Source organism: Orcinus orca, chromosome 1, assembly GCF_937001465.1.
Source record: "Orcinus orca chromosome 1, mOrcOrc1.1, whole genome shotgun sequence".
Classification (NCBI taxonomy): Eukaryota; Metazoa; Chordata; class Mammalia; order Artiodactyla; family Delphinidae; genus Orcinus; species Orcinus orca.
The window spans coordinates 147091637-147105921 of NC_064559.1; the positions used below are offsets into that span (position 1 = coordinate 147091637).

Genomic DNA, 14285 nt, shown 5'->3' on the forward strand with positions numbered 1-14285 from the left:
GCAGAGTTGGAAATCATAAGCTGCTTGTGTAATTTTCAGACACCTTTATGAAAACTGAAACAGTCAAATGCTTCCATATCTAATGTAATGGAACAGGTGTGTTATTTTCAGTTATTATTTGGTTTAGGATGATGAGCTCACACAAATATAACCATTTCTCTTACATTTGATACCAAGACCATGACCCTGGCTTGTCTTATGGAGAATGAAAGCATATTTTAAGTTATTTGTATATATATATATGTATATATATGATTTATCTTATGGTATTCGTTCAACTAATCCTTTTGGCTATCATTTATTATATAAAAATATTTTTTTCCAAATACCATTAAAGAACATATCTGAATGAGATGATAAGATAGAAAATTTCAAGATTTTGGAGTTCAGAGTAGGTACAATAGATAAACTACTTTTACAGAATGGTTTCTGAATAAGGCCCTTTCTTATTCAGGTGTGCCATTAAAATACACATGAGTATTTAAAAAATACTCACTTACACTTATCATCATCTTATACTTTTCTTCAGTGTTAGTGACTTGGTAAGGAAACTGGTCTTAAACTATTAACCTCAGCAATTGCTTAACTTAGTTTTACATCTCCCAGAAAAACTATCCCTGAGATTTTACTGTGAAACTCTACTTACATCCAAAATCCTTTTATTTTCCCACCAAAGCAGGGATTCTTTTATTTGCATACTTTTTTTTCTTCCAGTTGTACTGAGGTATAATTGACGTACATCGCTGTATAAGTTTAAGGTGTACAGCATAATGATTTTACTTACGTACACTGTGAAATGATGACCACAGTTCTAGTGAATATCCAACATCTCATAGAGATCCAAAAAGAAGGAAAAGAAAAAGAAATTTTTCCTTGATGAGAACTCTTAGGATTTACTCTTAACAACTTTCATATATAACATACAACAGTGTTAATTACATTATTTTTAAAAATAAATTTATTTATTTATTTATTTATTTTTGGCTATGTTGGGTCTTTGTTGCTGCGCATAGGCTTTCTCTAGTTGGAGCAAGCGGGGGCTACTCTTCGTGTGGTGCATGGCCTTCTCATTGCGGTGGCTTCTCTTCTTGCGCAGCATGGGCTCTAGGCGTGTGAGCTTCAGGAGCTGAGGCTCGCAGGCTCTAGAGCTCAGGCTCAGTAGTTGTGGCTCACGGGCGTAGTTGCTCTGCAGCATGTGGGATCTTCCTGGACCAGGGCTTGAACCCGTGTCCCCTGCATTGGCAGGCGGATTCTTAACCCCTGCGTCACCAGAGAAGCCTATTAATTACGTTATTGACTGTATTCCCTACACTGTACATTTCATCCCCCTGACTTACCTATTTGTAACTGGAAGTTTATACCCTTAATTTCCCTCATCTATTTCACTCATTCTCTCACCTTCTGCCCCTCTGGCAATCACCTGTTCATTCTCTGTATCTATGACTGTTTCTGTTTTGTTATATTTATTTTTTGTTTTTTAGATTCTACATATGAATGAAATCATATGGTATTTGTCTTTCTCTGTCTGACTTATTTCACTTAACCTAATACCTCTAGGTCCATCCACGTTGTCGTAAATGGCAAGATTTCATTCTTTTTAATGGCTGTGTAATGTTCGTGTGTGTGTGTATGTGTGTGTACCTGCCACATCTTCTTTATCTATTTATCCATCGATGAGCACTTAGATTGCTTCCATATCTTGCTATTGTGAATAATGATATTTTCATACTTTTATGAAATGGTCTTGTATAAAACTATCTTATGTTAAACTATACTATCTTAATGATATTAATATATGTGTAATCTATATTTAAAATTCCATAGAATCTAATTATTGTCTGTCAAAGAGAAAAAAATAACATGTAGAAGTTTCAGTAGTTGAAAGTAACTCTAAACAATCTCAAAGCAGACACAATTTTTGAAATATAATATACAAATATATCTGGATAAACTTCACATGTTTTCCTGTGAGCTGTTTCTTGAGTTGTTTCACATATTGAGGCTTACTGTGGTGTCATGATAGCTAGAAGAAATCGTAGGAGCAAAAAATCTTAGCTAAGAAAAGTGGGTGATGTCACTCATTTGATAGAGAAAGAGATTGTGGGAGGATATAGATTCTGAGCTGGCTGAAGGTAAAGATTAAGGGAAATTTTCATAAGGATGAGAAAAATAAAAGTTACAGTATTATCTTAGCAATTACTTTCAAATACTGTCATAAAATAATAAAGAAAATTATGTGAAAATGGTGATATAATTTTTGGAATTATTTCTAAACAAGATGTTTGGGGTGATGATGTAGGTGGGGCAAAGGAGAAAGAAAACATTAATAATAAAAAATGGGAAATATTAGAACCTAACATGACTATCTACTAGGAGAGTATTTATCAAAATTTTATTGAAAGATCCTAAAGTTGTGTTTGTTATAATGAAAAATATTACATTAACATGGCTCTTGATAAGATGTAACCTGTATCTCCAAATAAAATTTTTGCATTTCCCTTATTCCAGTGCAAATCAGATTATAGCCATCACTTCATGGTAAATTATAAAAATAATCAATAAATTAAAAATAACCATAATATGACAGTAAATGATAACCTCAAACATTTTTGATCACTGTGTTTGTTGAAAATGTCAGATCTTATTCTGCCTATAGTAGATCAGGGAACCTCAGGAAATTGGAGGGATTTCGTGATATAAAATAGTTAAAATTTAAAGCATTTGATTTTCTGTTTTTAATTTTATTCAGCCAAGGATTATAAGACTCTCTCCCTCCTCAGTGACAAATTCATTAAATAATTATTGATCATTTATAATATTGGAATATTAAGCCCTGCAGTATTGGATGTTATGGGTGCTGGAGATATGTAGTGAAAAATACCAAAGTTAGTGTTCTCATAGCATCCACATTCCCTGGGAGAAGAAGGACAATAAAAAGAAATGACAAATGCATGTAAAGTATACCAATTTGCATTAACTACTATCAGGAAATATTAAGAACGGTAAGAGTAATTTTTTTTAGGGTAAGTAATTTTTTTTAGGGTAAGAATAATTTGAACAAATTACCCTAGCCTAGCTTCATTGAAATAAAATATTTCTATTCTTGTCCTTTCTATTGTCAAGGAATTTGCTAATAATAAACTCTGATAGTACAGTGAGACGCCATGACTAATTACACATAATTGGTTTCTTCACTTGTTCACATATTACAGAGAGCAGATTGTGATTCCAGTAAATTTGGATCATGCATAGAAAAGATTTCAGGCAAAATTGATCCACGGAAATAGACACTGACATCTTGTTTGCTGCCAGAAGCCACAAATAAATGGCTAGCAGAGTGTTGAATTAGCCCATGGACAGATGTATGGGAGTCTTGGAGCAAAACAGTTTTAATCAGGGGTGATTTTTAATCTTCTTAGAATTTTTACATTAGATGTAGCTAAATTGGATTGAGTACCTAATTTATTATGAACCTGGTTTAGGTTTTGGTCACTGAATGCATACATCTAAAATGTAACTGTTAGAAATCTCAGTAAAGTGTAAGCCCATTTGTCAGTAGAGTAGGTGATTCATAGCAGGTGATAAATAAATATTTTTTGAGGGACTAGCTTGTTCTGAGGAACTGAGCAGAAACTGAGGTTACTGCATTCCTGAAGGCTTTTGCTCAGTCTTGGGGCACAGGAAGGTAGAGGACCCAATCCACTATAGATAAAACTTTGTTGGGAAAAACATAAACCTGCCAAAATTTTAAAATTTCTTGTGAAATATTCTTTTTCAGGATTTAATTCACATACCAGACCATTTACCCATTTAAAGTGTCCAGATTTTTTTGTATATTCACAGGATGTTCAACCATCATCACAATCCAACGTTAGAACATTTTGTCCCCCATTAAAGAAACTCCAGTCCCATTAGCCGTCACTCCTCATTCATCCAAACCCCTCAAATCCTAGGCAGCCGCTTACTTAGTTTCCATATCTATAGATTTGCCTATCCTGGACATTTCATTCAGATTTGTTATGGCCAAATAAAATTCAATTGTTTAGAAATGTTTGCCATATTTTGTTTATCCATTCATCAGTTGCTGGACATTTGAGTTTCCACTTTCTGACTGTTATGAATAATGCTTCTATAAGCATATGTGTACAAGTTTATCTGTGGAACTGTATTTTTATTTTTCTTGGGAATATACCTAGGAGTGGAATTGCTGGGTCATATGGTAACTCCGCATTTACTTTGTTAAGGAACTGTCAAACTGTTTTCCAAAATGGCTGTACCATTTTACATTCCTATCAGCGATTTATAAGGGTTCTAATTTTTCCATATTATCACCAACACTTGTTATTGTCTTCTTGTTATAGCTATCCCTGTGGACTTGAAGTGGTATCTCATTATGGTTTTGATTTGCATTTCCGTGATGACTAATGATGTCAAACATCTTTTAATGTGTTTATTGGTCATATGTATATCTTATTTAGAGAAATATCTCTTCAGATCTCTTTGTCCATTTTTTAATTAGGCTATATGTCTTTTCACTGTAGAGTTGTAAAATTCTTTATATATTCTAGATACAAGTGCTTTATCAGATATATGGTTTGCAAATATTTTCTCCCATTCTGTGAGTCCAGGGATTGGCAACTTTTCTGAAGTTACATCATAAACCATCATGAATAATTTCATTATATTTGAGAGGATGTTTTATGGTAAAGGGATAAATGTTCATGAAACTACTGTGATTTTAAGGACCCTGATCAAGCCACTCAGAAGTATGGATGGAAATGCAATGAGGTAGTATTTTTTAGAAAGACTAGGAAGATTTCCTTCCTCTTCTTCCCACCCACCACTTAAACTCATAAAGAGTTTTTTGGTTTTTAAAGAATGAGAACTTCTCTGTAAGGGTGTGAGGGTGAGGTTTAACACTGGCCCTGGATATGCCATTCAATCATTTATGTGTCATAAATTACTTCATTTAGTTTTCATAAGATCCCACTTGAAATCCCACCAACTCTTCCAATTCCTCACTCCTGTGAGTGTTTCCTCTACCATTTCCCTGCTGTTTCAGAAACCTGATTCTTCCAAAGAACCCCTTCCCATGGAACCTGCTCATTCTCTCGTGCTCTGTGTGTCATAGATCTCCCAAATCTCATGTGAGTTGCATGCTATCTGGAAATCATCCCTATCCCTTCTCTTTACTGTAATTCACTGACATCTTGGCCACTCTCTCATGTCCATCAAGGCTTTAGTATCTTTCCCCTCAAACTTGAGGCTTATTATTATTTATTATTATACACTATTTATTATTATTCTAGGTGTCTTCATCCGTGTATTGACTGCTCATTTCTTCTTTACTACATCCAATAATTCCCTACTGTCCACTAGATCAGATTCAGACTTCTCAAAATAGTACTCAGTGCCTCTAACTTAATTGTCCAACATTTTCATACCCAGTGCTTGATGCTAACTGACCATGAAAGCCAGAGATGTCCTTTTTGTGACCCAGCCAACTCCTACAGCCTGTGTGTGTTTCTAGCTCTGTCTTTTGCCTGTGTGATTCCTAGTATTTAGACTCTGCTTTTCTTCTTCATATTCTGTCCGTCATTTAAAACCCTATTTCAGTTCTGCTTTCTTTTCCCTGACTGCTCGTCATGATTTCCTATTACACTTGTTTGAGCCAGGCAGTGGTTACTTATTAAGAACTGGTTATTTACTACAGTTTCTGTACAGTTCAATTTAACACTTTAAGAGCACTCTGATTTTTCATGGTTTTGTGCTTGTAAGACTTTTCTTATCAATTGATAATAGACTTCTTGTGAGTAAGTGAATGTCTGCACATCTACCACAGTGCCTGAAAAGTGGCACGTGGTCAGTAAGCACTGGTGTTTGTACACTGACTCTCTGATACCTTTGGGAATTCTTCAGTCGCTATCATTGAGATTATCTGAGTTTTGTTTAATAATAATAATAATAACCTATTACCTTATGTTGATTTTGGGGGGAAATGTGTGACTGAGACCACTCTGCACTTTCCTTCTCCTTGGATGAGTCTGATTCCACATGAATGTGTTTTTTACACATTCATGATTAGACAGTGTTGATTTTATGACAGTGCCTCAATATGAAGGTCTCAGGGCCTACATCAAAATACCACAAAATCATTGATGATAGGAGAAAAGTATACACAGTCCATGTCCTGTAGTTCATATGAAAGCTTGGGGATTCTCTGAATATGATCTTTAAATTTTTTTCTTTTTAAAAAGCAGCTAACCAACACTATTAAGGCACTATTTATATTTGAGTGTTTCCTTTTCTCTGAGTGGAACAGCAAATCAACAGTGTGCAACCTTCATGCTCATAGATGACAGAGGGCAGTGAATTGTGCTTACTTTGAATACCCACTTCTGTTGGTTTTAGTACAATGCAATATCTGTGCTAATTTCTACGCAGCAGTCTGAAATCTGCAACAGAAAATAACTGATATGTCTGCATAAGCAACACACTTAGTCTTTGGTAAAGTAATTTGAAAATTTGTGTTACATTTTATCAAGTGATAAAAATTTTAGATAGTATGTTTCTAAAACCTCTCAGGCGTAAAGTCTACAGTGCTCTTGCTATTACTTGAACATCTTGCTCAACTGTCTTGCTGTTACTTCTAAAGAAGTAATAAAAATGAAAAATGTGAAGGAAACAAGTCAGAATTGGAAGGGCATTTGTGGTGCCAATTATATACATTTACCGTAGCACTTATCAAATTGTTATCATTAGATTTTTTTTTTTTTGAGGGCAGAGGCTATGCTTTATTTCACTTCTGAACCTAGCACAATGCATGTTTCATAGGTGCTCAATAGATGGCTGCTGAATTTATATGTTTTTGGAGTGGGCTAATGTATAATGAAGCTTTAATAATTTAGACTGAAAAAGTAGATTCTTAATGTTTGACTCACTGACCACAAATTATATATTAATATATTCATAAATAACAATTAATACTCATATCATATTTAATACTTGAAAAAATGCTGTTTCACAACTACTGAATTCTTGAACAAGTGAATGACACCCAGTCCAATTGACCAGGATACTTGCACATACTATGTACATAATGTGTATGGGCTTGATCTCATAGCTGGAAGTTACGAATAGAGTGTGGTTTGGATTTTAGTCGTTGTGGAAACATTTAAGCCTTATAAATGTGAACCATGTCCTTTTTCTTTCCTTGTTTTAAAATTTTATTTTCCTAGAGATGATATTCTGCCTATCTTGCCTCTTCTTCACACTCAGGTGATACTTGTCAAATGTGAAAATTGTCTTGACAGAACACCAGAGAACTTTCTAGATATGAGATATTCAGAAACCGGTGCTAAATCACAGAGTACTACAAGAGGTAAAGCTGATGATTAGATAGAAAAAATGCAAAGTTAAGCTATAGGTCACCATGTCCCACTCCTCCCTTCCACATATTCCTTCCACTTTAGGGAAAAGCAGAAAACCTTTTTCCTTAATTATGCTTGCTCTCTCAAAGTATAAGAAACTAACGTGTCTCTTACCAAATACCTACATGCTTCCTGTATTCCATCTATCGAGTCCATGTTCCTCAGGATGTTTTTCTGAGGGGGATGAGTCTGGCTTCTTTCACTCAACATAATTATTTGGAGATTCATCTATGTTTTTGCATGTTCAATAGTTTGGTTCTTTTTCTTGTTGAAATAGTATTCTATGGTATTGATATACAAACATTTGTCTTTACCAATTGATGAGGAATTTTGAGTATTTTTAATTATTTTAATTTAATTATTTAAATTTAATTTAATTATTTTAATAGTTGTTAATTATTTTGAGTATTTTTATTATAAGTATCTCTCTCCCAGAACACTTTGTTCATAAATCTAATGGAACATTTCTCATAGTATGTTAAACTAGGTTGTTTTCATACATCCTCCATTAGACTATCCTGACCCTTCGAGATAGGGGAACTGTATCTTTTTCATCCTTTCTCTCCCAGCCCCTAGCATAGTGCTGTGGTTTTGAATTGGTAGTCCATGTAAACAACCCTCTTAGGTGAAGCCAAAACTTTTTCTTGATCCTGTACTGTCTCCATCATCACCACTTATTGATTCATTCAAATCAGAAACTTGAGACATGTTTGTTTGCTTTTTTTTGAAAATCTACTTTGTTTAGGTATTATTCATACACAATAAGTCACACATTCTTGTTTTTCTAAATTTAAAAATTTTAATACAATTTCGAAAGATTATACTGCATATCTGCCTATATTGGCTATATTCCCTGTGTTGTGTAATACATCCTTGTAGCCTATCTTACACACGGTAGTTTGTACCTCCCATTCCTTCACCTCTGTGCTGCCCCCCACCCCACCCCCACCACCGGTAACCACTAGTTTGTTCTCTGTCTGTGAGTCTGTTTCTTTCTCTTATGATGACTAGTTTGTTGTATTTTTTAGATTCCACATATAAGTGATAGAGTATTTGTCTTCCTCTGTCTGACTTATTTCATTTAGCATCATGCCCTCCAAGTCCACCTGTATTGCTGCAAATAGCAAAATTTCATTCTTTTTTATGGCAGAGTAGTACTCCATCATGTATGTATGATATATGTGTGTTGTGTATATGTATATATATATATACACATATATATGTATAATGTGTGTATATATATAAATATGTGTGTATATATATATATATATATATATATATATATATATATATATGCATGCCACATCCTCTTTATCCATTCATCTGTTGATGGACACTTAGGTTGCTTCCTTATCTTGGTGATTGTAAATAATGCTGCTATGAACATTGGGGTGCATGTATCATTTCAAATTAGTGTTTTTGTTTTTCTCAGATATATACCAGGAGTGGGATTGCTGGGTCATGTGGTAGTTCTATTTTTAGTTTTCTGAGAAACCTCCATACTGTTTTCCACAGTGGCTGCACCAATTTACATTCCCACCATCAGTATACGAAGGTTCCCTTTTCTCCACATCCTTGCCAGTGTTTGTAATTTGTGTTCTTTTTGATGATAGCCATTCTGACAGGTGTGAGGTGATATCACTGTGATTTTGATTTGCATTTTCCTCATGATTATCAATGTTGAGCATCTTTTCAGGTGCCTGTTGGCCATCTGCTTTCCTCTTTGGAAAAATGTTTATTCAGTTCTTCTGTCTCTTTTTTTTTTTTTTTTTTTGCCATGTGGCATGGCTTGTGGGATCTTAGTTCCCTGACCAGGGATTGAACCTGGGCCCTGGCAGTGAAAGTGCCAAGTCCTAACCACTGGACCACCAGGAAATTCCCTGCCCATATATATATATATTTTTTTATGTTCAGTTGTATGAACTGTTTATGTATGTTGAATATTAATCCCTTATTGGTCGTATCATTTGCAAATATTTTCTCCCATTTCGTAGGTTGTCTTTTTGTTTTGTTTATGGTTTCCTTTGCTGTGTAAAGGCATTTGTTTAATTAGGTCCCATTTGTTTATTTTTTCCTTTTATTTCCTTTACTTTAGAAGATGGATCCATAAAATATTGCTGCAATTTATGTCAAAGAGCATTCTGCCTATGCTTTCCTCTAGGAGTTTTGTACTACAAAGCTACAGTAATCAAAACAGTATGGTACTGGCACAAAAACAGACACATAGATCAATGGACAGGATAGAGAGCCCAGGAATAAACCCACACATTTATGGTCAATTAGTCTACAATTAAGGAGGCAAGAATATACAATGGGGAAAAGACAGACTCTTCAGTAAGTGGTGTGGGAAAACTGGATAGCTATGTGTAAAAGAATGAAATTAGAACATTCTCTAGCACCATCTACAAAAATAAACTCAAAATGGATTAAAGACCTAAATGTAAGACCAGATTCTATAAAACTCACACATTCTAAGTAGCTAGATCAATGACTTTGAAAAGTATATAGAGCTGTATAAACCATCAAACCAATTAAGATATAGAACATTTTAATCTGTCACCAAAGTTCACTCTTGTACCTTGACAGTTTCAAACTGTCAGTCTCTTGCAACCCTCTGTCCCAGGCAATTACTGATCTGATTTCTATCAATATAAAGTGGTTTTGTCTGACTTAAAATTTCATTTAAATTAAATTATTCAGTATGTACTCTTTTTTATTTCCAATTTCTTTCAATTTGCATAATATCTGTAAGGTTCAACCATATTGCATTGATTTGTCCTTTTAATTGAGGGTGTTTAATCCATTTACATTTAGTATAATCATTGAAATATCTGGGTTTAAGTGTACCATCTAGTTTTCTTTTTTCCGTTTTGTCATCTCTACTTTTTCATCTGTTGCTCATTTGTTGACTTATTTTAGGTTTATTGAATATTTTTTTTGCATGTGTGTTTCATTTTATTTCCTCTGTTGACTCCTTAGCTATACCCTTTATTATTATTTTTAGTGGTTGATCTAGGGCTTACAATATATATCCTAACACAGCATAGTCTATGTAAAAGTAACACTCTACGTTTTCGTGTTTCCTACATCCTTTACAAACATCCCACTTCTCATTTCACAAATATAATAATGTTAATCAGTATTATTCCATTTACACCTTTTCTCAAATTCACTTTTTCATTTAAAATCACTCAAATAACTTTCCCTTTTTTTCTGGTACTAAGTTAACTCCTAACATGGCTTATCAAATTCATTATGTTTTGAGTCTTGTCCACATCTCTAACTTTATCTACTACTGCTTCAATTCCAGGAATACTGATTTTCTTACAATTCTTCAAATACATCTGGCTGTTTCAAACCTCTGTGTCTTATATAAATTGTTCCTCTGTCTGGAATACCCATTCTCTTTTGCCATTTAAAATTTTTTTCTGAGGGATTATATGTCTGTGAAACTTTTCCTGACTCCTCTCCCTCCAGGCAGAGTTAATTATTCTCTACTCTGTTCTGCTTCTGTGCCTTCTGTATACTTGTATCAGATGCTTCTTGCACCATTTCACATTTACTTGACCTTACCTCTTATTTCAGCTACAACTGCATTGACCATTTCTGTGAAGATGCTGTCCATCTTCATGCAGATACAACTTGACAGTGCCCTGCCTCAGTTTAACCTCTCACTTTCCCACTCTAACCTTCATGGATTCTTTATTTGATGGTGAAATAGCATGGGGCACCCCTGGGATTTTGCCCAGCACTCAAGCATGTGCAGCACAAGAAATGATGGGGAGTTATTGCCCTGGGGGACACCCGTGACCAATGGAGAGCAGAGTGATGAGTGAATGCTTCCTGCTTTCTTCCCCTGGGAGGTTATTAGGTGTCCTATAAGGCTGAGTATCCAACCATCTGTATGGGTGGCCAGTCAATTCAATAACAAATCTTTTTTTGACTTTCCTTCCTTCCCGTCTTTGCTCCATCTTCCCTAAACCTTGTCCCCTGAATCATACTTCTTTGTCTTAGGCTCTGTGTTCTGAGGAAACCAGGCTGAGAAAATACAATTATTACCTGTACAACATTGTCTTTAAATGTGTTGCTTCCTCCAGACCAGTGATTTTTCAAACCTCTTAAAGCAGTAATATATTAAGCCCCAAAATATACAACTGGTAAAAGTAGAGCAATTCTGATTGGAATGAGAATGAAGCCAGAGGTTTTATAAAACAAAAAACAATATACTAATTAAGCTATGAACTTCATGAGAGTTAGAATATATGTCTTTTTAATCTTTGACTCCTAAGAACCTGGTATAGTGGCTGGCTCCCAGCAGGTAGTCAATAATATTTATTAAACTGAACTAAATTTAATTGAGGGAAACTAAAGTGTATAAAATATAAATAATTTCATTTAGTCTACAGTGATCATGGATAAAAGAAGAAACAAAACAAATATAATCCTAATACTTTTTCTGGAAGCATGAGGTTTACTAGAAAAGGCAATAAAACGTTTTCTGTAAGCTCAAGTTTTCCTATTCTTGACTTTGTATATTAATTTTCAGATGGTTCAGAATTCTCCTTTATGTCATCAGTAATAAATTGAAATTGAATTTTTAAAAATCCCCCACAGTTTTGAAATTGTTTATTAATAAATGTGAAAGGGGTGGGAAAGTTATTATTTACAATTATTTTATGGTCATCAATGTGGAACGGGTGAGATAAAAAGCTAAAGATAACATCTAGAAAATAAATATGCCACTACAGAATTAAAGAGCCACAAATGCAAGCTCCTCTTATGTACTGTGATGATAGTCAGTATTGAAGGGTGTCGTCATTTCTTTTTCTTTTTTTTTTGTCCTAATTTCTTAAACATGACAAAAACTCCAGAGGGATAGACTTCTTGAATTAGTTATTGTGAACAAGGTTTTCTGAGCATTCAGAGGTGGGGAAAACAATGAAAAAAAAAAAAACTGGCCTGGAAATTTATACTCTTAAAAAATTTATCAGGGTATATTTTTGTATGAATAAGGTATTTTATCAATTGGCCCATCAATTCACCTACTCACTCACCCACCCGTTATAATGGTGTTAAGATTGGCGTTTAAAAAAGCCTACGTGAGAATCTGTTCTTTACCATCAGTCAATGAATTTCTTTCAGTCATGTTTCTTTAAATAAGAACTTTAAACTTTTATGAATACCAAGTTAGTGACTGATTTCCATTTTCTTTATTGTAAAAATTGGGCTCGTTTATGAGAGTTGTGAGAAAAATATAATCTTAAAATACATCTATCCAGTCATTCACCACACATGTCAATAACACATACTTTGTGCTGAGTGCTAGGATTCAGTGGTGAATATAGTTAGTAGATTTTAGAGATGGAACACCATGAGATATTATAGGATGGGCTGGTAAGGCATAGTTACTGACTAATGAGACACAGACATGGAGAAAGGTTGTGACTTGCCCAAGATCAGAGCTTTTAAATTATTCCTCAGAATATATAAGGTTATTTTTAGATATCATTTTGATTGCATTCATCTTCTAAGCATTACTGAATGATAAACTACAAAGACAATGGTAAAACGTCATTGCACAAATGAGAAACCATTAAAAAGGATACTCTTTAGAAGAGGGTGGGTTAGGGATAGATTAGGATGGAGTGGGGGAAAAAATTTAGGATCATTTCAGTTCATCTGGAAATTTTTCAGACTTGAGTCTTCCCCTGTTGAGTTGCATATGGCTTAAAGAGTTGAAAAATAAACTAATGTTTATTGAGAATCTAATATATGCTAGGCACTTTAATGTATATTAACTCATTTAATATTCACGACTCTGTAAAATATTGTATTGTTAAGTCTGAATGGCTGTTTCAGGTTAGTGTTAGAGTGTGTGTGTAGTTCCTTAACGGTTGTCATTGTCCAGAGTCTGACACACAACTCTCGTGTTCAGTAACTGGACTATCATGTGGTCAACCAGAGGTTAACGGGCCCAGGCAAATTGGTCCCTTCTAACCAAACTCATAAGAGTCTGGTTATAAATCAGAGCATCAATTTACAAGTCTCTATGAGGAAATTAACTGCCAAGTAGACCAAATATTCATGTCAGCTTGTCAGAACATTTTCTTCCCTGAGGAGAAGAACGCTTGGGAAATAAAGGACAGGAGAATGCCAAGGAAGTATAAAATTAGAAGAAAGTGAGTTGAATGCTCTTAATAAGGAGAGTGTCATGCAGTTACTGGAGCCCCATGTGCCTTCTCCACATAGGAATATATCTGCCTGGCTAAGGGATCTGAATACTATTTTTACTGAGTCAGGTCCCTCTGTCAATATTGTTTAAGATCATGGCCAGTTGTGGACTCAGCTGCAGTAAGAGAGAATAGATTGGGAGAGTCTGAGACTTTGTTCAAAACAAGCCGTCTAGTTTGGGCCAAGCATCTGCAGATGCTAGAAGAAGGAACAGAGAGGCAGTTTATGGAATAAATATAGTAATCGGGTTAGAGATTATAACAATAATCATCTCTAACAGTGACTCAAGATTTATTATGTGTTAGAAATTGTGCTAAGAATTTCACATCAGTTACCTAACTTAATTCGCACAGCAACCATCTCTGATAAATGCTGTTAATAATCCTATTTTATAGATGAGAAAACTGAAGTTTAGAAAACTTAAAGAAATATACTGGAAAGTGGAATCTTAACATAGGATAGTCCAAACTGGATTGGGGGCATCTCAAGGTTACAGTGTGCAAAGTTGAACTCTTCATTTCTTCTTGAAACACATTCCTCCTCCAGGTCTGAAGCCTCTGGGTACTAGATCCCTTCTTCTCTCCCTCCCTCCTTCCTTCCTTCTCTCTCTCCCTACTTCTATCC

At 34.7% G+C, this 14285-nt stretch overlaps 1 protein-coding gene and 1 non-coding gene across 4 annotated transcripts in view; one reads left to right on the forward strand and one right to left on the reverse strand.

Moving 5' to 3' along the window:
* Positions 1-14285, forward strand: part of SLC44A5 (solute carrier family 44 member 5) — a 373758-nt gene that overhangs the window by 37073 nt on the left and 322400 nt on the right. The window lies entirely within an intron of this gene.
* Positions 9234-9305, reverse strand: TRNAE-UUC (transfer RNA glutamic acid (anticodon UUC)). The gene has a single exon. It is a non-coding gene; the product is annotated as a tRNA-Glu (tRNA).